This window comes from Podarcis muralis, chromosome 7 (genome assembly GCF_964188315.1).
Source record: "Podarcis muralis chromosome 7, rPodMur119.hap1.1, whole genome shotgun sequence".
NCBI classification, from domain to species: Eukaryota; Metazoa; Chordata; class Lepidosauria; order Squamata; family Lacertidae; genus Podarcis; species Podarcis muralis.
The window spans coordinates 44,555,029-44,562,181 of NC_135661.1; the positions used below are offsets into that span (position 1 = coordinate 44,555,029).

Consider the following 7,153-nt stretch of genomic DNA (forward strand, 5'->3'; position numbering starts at 1 on the left):
CTTTCGTTCCACATTTTTGTGGAGCAGTTTCCATAGCGCTGTGATCGGCTCTGCATTCTTTTGCTTTCGCCTCTTTACTGGGGCTTTTCAGTTTTTCAGAACAGCAAAAGGCAAGGAACCACGGTGCCAGGCTTGATTTTGCCTTCTTTTTTAAACAACAACAACAACTTGGGCAAGCAGCGAATGGAGGTTGGGCGGGAGAGGCCTTGGGGCCACACTTCAGTTCAACAGGAGAGGCCATCTTTGCAAAACTGATGCAACTCAAGTGGGTGACCAATCTTATTGATTGTTTATCTTCCTACGTCAAGTCTTGAGGCAATGTACAACAGTGTTAAAATGCACGGGCTAATTCCTCAGTTCAAGGAGGCACCACCAGCCATATGGACCAAGCAACGCCACTGCAAAAATCTCATTCAAAACTACTCTGTTATTATACAAAAGCACCTGTTGTTTAGCTCAAAGCAAACATCATTCCATGATCACAGCAGAACACTTTTTTTTGGGGGGGGGGTTGTTGTTGTTTTTATTTTGATTATATCTATTGTGGTTTTATATTTTGATTTCGTTCTGTGAAGCGCCATGATACCTCCGGGTATAGGGAGGTATATTAATCAATCAATCAATCAATTAGAATAACTTCCTGCCGTAACCTGGACTGGCCATTCCCTCCTGGACTTATGGAGGCTTTGTGAGCAGCCTGGGCCTACGAGGCGCTTTCACTCAAGCCAAGATAAGGCCCTTTAACACCACTTCTCCTCTCACATCCACATGCAGGCTGCAGCTTGTGGCTGCATGTTCACAAATGAAAACTGAGGCAAAGCTTCTGCTTTGATACACATGGCTTATCTGCTCCTCATTGTCTCCTGTAAAGAATTAAAAATTGGCCGCCAAACCTTCTTTTTTGCCAAGCAGTTTGAAGACACGTGTTTGCTCTGAACTCATGACTCTGGTTGTGCATGCCAGGGATCCCAAACTCTCAGGAAAATACAGACCCAAAGAAAGGGGGTCGCTCCTATTCCCAGAAAGCCCCCCTGGCCCTTGTGGGTGCAGGTCCAAGGCCCTCAAAATTAGCCAAATCAAAATTAGTAACCTCTATAATCAATGTATTTGATTTTCAGTCTTAAATAAGAAACAGTCTCATCCCCCCCCAACCCTCCCTCATCTCTGAGAACAGAAGGCTTCTGGCGAAAGGAATGAAAATCTGGAAAGAATTTGGTGGCGGACTGGCCACCCCCCCTTTCATTTCCTTCAGATGTTTATAATCTAGCACCTTTCTGAAGACGAAAAGGGCTGGGGGGGGGGAAGCTTTTCCCTCCTTTGACTGAAGGGTGACATGGGGGGTATTAAAATCTGATCAATGTAATTTTTCCCTCTGAAGTATTTGCACATCTGTGGAATAATGTAATTTAGGAATGGGGGTGGGGAGTGGTCTTTTTATATGGCGTTCATGATTCTAGCTCAATCTGGAGAATTATTCAAATCTCAAATTAAATGTTCAAGAGCCCAGCTGTGGCTTTTGCCCAGCTGTGTTTCGAACTTTTTAAAATTCTATTAAAAGTGTATCGGGGACCCTTTCCAGGTAAGCCTCTTTCAAAAGGAGTGTGGCATTTTGAAACGACTTTATGATCAGCTGCATTTTGTTTTGTCTTGATTGCCATCCCAGTGGTTGGGTATGTTTTATCTTACAGTAAAAGAAAAAGAGGGAGAGAGTTAGGAATGTAGACCCACGGAAAGCGCTCCATAAATTATATTGTATTTTATTATCTCAGGGCTTTGAGGGGGGAAAATTGGCTCTTAAGGAAGGTTAAAAAAGCTTTAAAGTGAATTCTCCTGTTTGGCTAAAATTGCTTTTGATTTAATATGATCCATCTGCAATCAGTACCTGGCATACACCCCTCCTCTTCCCTGCTGGCCTTACTGATACCACCACCACCACACTGCCCCCACTTACACCATGGCTCAGTTTGCATTCCCCCCCCCCCCCCAAAGTAAAGGGCCAAAGTTTTTTTAATATGTGGAGATAAAATGGCTGAAAGAAGATATTTCAAAAAGAATAATGATTTCTCTTTCCAAATACGAGACTGGATGGTGGCACCTGGCCTCTACCTGTCTGTGACTTCCTTGCCTTGCCCTCAGCTGGACCACAGCTCAGAAACATGCCAATACTTTCTCTGGAGGGGCAGCAAACACGTTTAAAGTGTGGTGGGGTTACTATCAGCACAACTGTCCCTGCCAGCGGGCTGCCGTTTTCTTCTTCTATGCCTCGCACACCACATTCAAACCAAAATTAAGAGGAGGGCTGCTTTGCCCAGATATAGAGCAGAACGAGAGTGCTCTCTTAGAACAATACCTTCAAGGAAAGAGCCTAACAAGCTTGCTTTTCAGGGGCTGGTGTTGCAATTGTAAAGGTTAGGAATCATGTACTCTTGAAATTACATGTGGACTCACAAGCAGCAATCAAATATTTTAAAAAGAAGGTAGGGGAAATGTAGCTCTGGAAAGTGTGCACCGTTATGAAATAAATAACCCTTTGACAATGAATTTACAAAAAGGCAGCATCTATAGGTAGAGGGTGATTTATTCTTTTTTTAAAAAAAAAACCAGCAGGCGAAATGAGGGGAAAGATATTGTTCCTGCAGCTTCAGACAGACGGACTTTAATAACACTTAAGAGAATGATGCGCATTAATGATCTCAGAAAAGCACTTCTTATGCCTCATCCATCATGTGGAGGAGAAAATGAACCCTTCTACAGCATTAGGAATTATTCCAGATCTTGTCAGTAATTCGCACCTTCTCTGTAGCATCCTAACACAAATTTGTGTGTATGAGACACTGACCATTAATCTAAAAAGGATCCCCCCCACCCTTCCCCAGCATGCTGAGAACATATCAGATGCTACATGGAGAAATTTCACATGTGAAATTCACCCTAAACCCAAACGATAGACAGAGAGATATATAAACAGGGAGGATGATTTGTCATATTTAAAACAGCAGCAGAAAAAACAACGCAACAGTCTCTCTGTTAAAACAGAAAGCTGACATGAACCTGAAATACTAAATCTGTGGCATGTAAATGCCCTGGCTAAGCCTCGTCTTCATACTTTATGTGTTTGTTTGTTTGTTTGTTTGGTCAGTTGGCTGTTTATATTTAATCTGCAAAGGTTTTGATAGGAACTCTCAGACAAATCCTAGATTACGCATCCGACATCGATGGATCTTTATGAATTGCATTTAAGGAACTTTAGTCACAGTTAACTGAACTGTAGTTTTTAACAATGTTTTCTTTAAATGAAATGTTCTGCTAATAAAAAATGATAACAACTGAAATATACACTCTAGCATTAGAAGAGTATATAAATATGTACATATAAATTAATGCAATCTTAAGAGAGAGAGAAACCCTCCTAGTACATGCCAATTGATTTTGATCCATGCAACATACAGACCAAAGCAAGCTGGATGTTATGTTAGCCTATGATAAATTAAACCTATTTTTCACAGGCACCAAAGAGATGTACTTGATCACTGAGCAAAAGATACAATTATGAGGTTATTAAATGAGGAGGAGAATTTCTCTCTAGAAATTAAATGGGGGAGAATGTGCGCTCCTAAAAGACAAGGCAAAAACACATATGTTCTTCTTCATACTCCAAATTTGGCTTACAACCAAAATGGAGTCAGAGATTATATTAGCGTGCTTTCTAACCAACAGATAAAATTATAATTTTCTCTACAATTCAAGTCTTTGGGTGAATACACTTTTCACAAGCTTGAAAATCCCATCTGCTTTGGGGCAGATGAGGTAATGTGCCAATCAAAGGTAGAAATGTCTCTTTGGGGAGCTCAGGTAAGAGATTCAAGGTGTAGGCATGCAAATTCTTCTGAGACTCAAATCCTGGCCGAGTCGGTTAAAGCCCTCAACAAACTCTTTCGAATGAAAAGCTCAGTAAAACCCAAAAAGGCAGCTGCGACAGACAAAAGTGTGGAACATGCACTGGAACTGCGCTGAAGAACCACCTTACAAGGGAGACATGGCTGATCACAGAAATCACCCACCACCAAAAAATACTGCTACAAGGGGCTGCCATTCCTTTCCTCCCTGTTTGAAGTCCCCAAAAATGACATCCTAGAGAACTTCGCTTTCCCATTTACATCTTTGCACAATACAGAAAAAAATCACAGACTGAGGATGAAATGCAAATTGAGCCTGGCCTCATTAATACTGGACAAAACTCCTACTCATTAATACTGTACAAAACAAAGTGAGAATTCTAGGACTATATATGTTTATATATAAAAATCCGTGTTACTGTTTTTTAAAAAATAGATTATTTGAAATAATTTCCTTTGCATCATTCATGTCTATGAGCAGTTGGGACTGTCCTCCAGTGGATTTAAGCAGCCTGCAAAGTCTGGGGGCCAAATGGCTTCCAAGTCAAGGGGTATGAAAATGCTCACAAAGGGCCCTAACAGGAATATCTTTGTATCATAAAATATATTTTATTCCACTGGGAAATAAACCACATATTATTAACACACAGTGGCTTCGTTAATGATTTCTCTTTAATTCCCATCATATTTGTTGGGGAGACATGGATGGAACTAGATTTGGCCCAGAAATTCCCTTCCCAATGTATGCAAAGAAGCTGCCATCCTCAGCAAGTCCAACAAATCACAGACCCCAAATCTGCAAGGGCTGCGCTGCCTGGATGTTTGCTGGCCTCCTCTCCAGCCTTGCCGCTGCCGAGATAAAGACCCAATCTGCTCATCATCAGACACCTCCGGGCTCGGCCATCTAATAGGAACAAATTGGCAATGAGTGCCCAGGCAGGAGACACCAGGCTCCTGATTTGTAGATGGTAACCGAGGCCTAATGATCCCCTTGGGCTGATCAATAACAACAGACCTTATCCCTGCCTTTCTTCTTTTTTGGCACACAAGAGCCAGGCCTGGGGAAAGCAGGATGCGGTCCGTGCACAGCACCCCCCAGGTGCACCGAAGGGAGAGCCCTTAGCACCAGAGGCAACTGCTGCAACAGCCAAGCTGGCTCAATGCTCTGCCGGCCTGCTCTTTGGCCTGCCCTGACAGGCCCTTCAAGTACCACGCTTAAGCCATGGTGGAACCCAGAAATCAACATGGTGGCACATGAGATAGAAGCCACCTGAGGGGGAATGCATCCCCCGCCACCCAGACCTTGAGCACGGGACGCAAGGCAAGGCTGATTAGGAACACAAGAAATAGGTGGTTGTGTCAAGAAGGCACAGGGGAGAACATGGAGTGGTCGTGCAGGCAGAGAAGTAGAAATTATTAGTTTTAGGGTCAGAAAAATTAGGCTGGTGAGGGGATTTCGCCATGTGCACTGGTCCCTCTTTTACTTCCACAAAAGGTGGTATTTTCTTTTCATTTCTGTTCCCTTCATTGATGGTTAGTCAGCCATTCTTGCTTTTAATTTATCCTAGAACCAGGAGTTCAGTTGGGACTGGTATTTTCCTTTTTCAAAGTGTGTGTGGGGGGGGGGGGGTTCTGAATCCTCCAAAGGAGACAGCAGTGAAAAGGGTTCTCCGGGTCTCTTGCGTGGCTTTAAAATAGATTAAGGGGGGGCACACCAGGCAAGGAAGTTTCATCAGGAAGACAGGCAGGAAAACGGAGGAAGAATCGGGATTCTGTTAGAAGCTCCGAAATCTGCTACAGAGAAAAAAATATTTACTCTTCCAGCTGCATTCCTCCCATTTCCTCCTATTTAATTCTGCTCATAATCGCTGCTTCCTTGCCTTGTTCCCCCTTTTGCAAGTAAAACAGCCTGGAGGCTCAGAAGAAGAGGCTCAGAGCCTGCGCTCGCTCAAACCAGAATTCAGACCCAGCCACTGAGAAGCGCCCGATCCCCAAGGCTGCTCCAGGATCTGCTTTGCGAATGGCCTTTTCTTAAAACGTAGCTGAAGAAAGTAGCAAAAGGAACAAAACAGAATTTCAGGGGGTGTCAATGAGCAAAAAACAGGCACCCTGCGAAATAAAAGCTGCCTCCTCCTCTAAAAAATGGAACAGGCTTAGTTTTATTTCTTGGAGAATCCAAGCACCCCTAATTTATGAACAAGCAATGCAGGGCAATCAAGAGGGTGGGGGAGGTGGCAATGTAATTCTCGGGGTGCCAAGTGCCTCAACTTTCTCCCCACCTGGCGTTTTCAAAGTGACCACCTTTCCCCCCAGAGGAGGGCTGAAATCATCGTCATCATCACCATAAAAAAGATGCCAAACCACCCCCACCTCAAACAACAGCGAGGGGGGGATTAAAAAGAGGGGGGAGCCGCCTCCTCTGCATCAGATCCTCACCCAGGAGGGATCACCACCACCATCACATTTAATTTGTCGCATGATTCTCCTGTCATCTCACGGGCCCTCACACCTCCGCCTCCCCGCACTCCAACATGCAAATGAGCGAATAAACAAACAAACACCCGCTTGCCGCTCCGGCTTTGCAAGGCAGTAGAGCCCTGAGCCGAGCACGGCTGAGCCGAGGACCCTGCAGGGGGGGGGGGAGGGAGGGGCGGGCAGACACGTGTCGGGCAGGCCGCCTATTTGCATATTCACATCAGGCCCAGCCGATGAGCGGAGGAGGCGGAGGCGCCCCCTCTCGCGGCTGCTGCCGCCGCCGCCGCTGCCTTACCTCGGCCGGCCGGTCACGCTGCTGCTGCGGCTGCGGCTGCTGCTCCTCTTAAGAGAGGTCGGTGGTCGATCGTGGAGCAAGTGGGAGAGCTGTCGTCCTGCGGGGCTGGCGTGGGCTCCCCTCCTCCTCCTCCTCCTCCTCCCCCTCCAGCTCGGTGGCAGTGGGGAGGGGGAAGCGGGGCTGGGGGGCATGGGGAGGAGGACAAACAAATAAACAGACCCACGCGCAAGGGACCCCTCTCCATGGCCAGGCAACAGCCGCAGCAGCAGCCTCGGCTGCTTCATCGCCACCAAGTCTACGGCGGGAGGGTGAGGGGGGTGAGAGAAGGCGGGGAGGGTCACGCAGCTTCAGGCTTGGCAAGAAGAAAAGAACCCAAAGCCTCGATTCCGCCTCCCCCCCCCCCCAAGTGTTGGCCCCACAGTGGGAAGATGCTCATTGTGCATCATGCAACACACACACCAGTGTGCGTGCGCTCCAGGCTTCCCGG

General features: G+C 46.0%; 1 long non-coding RNA gene across 1 annotated transcript; it reads right to left on the bottom strand.

Annotated features, from left to right (window-relative positions):
* Positions 1 to 4,550: 4,550 nt before the first annotated feature.
* Positions 4,551 to 6,508, bottom strand: LOC144328414 (uncharacterized). Its single transcript, XR_013393641.1, has 2 exons — positions 6,333 to 6,508; positions 4,551 to 4,800 (listed from the first exon to the last, which is right to left on the bottom strand). It is a non-coding gene; the product is annotated as an uncharacterized LOC144328414 (long non-coding RNA).
* Between the last annotated feature and the right edge of the window lie 645 nt (positions 6,509 to 7,153).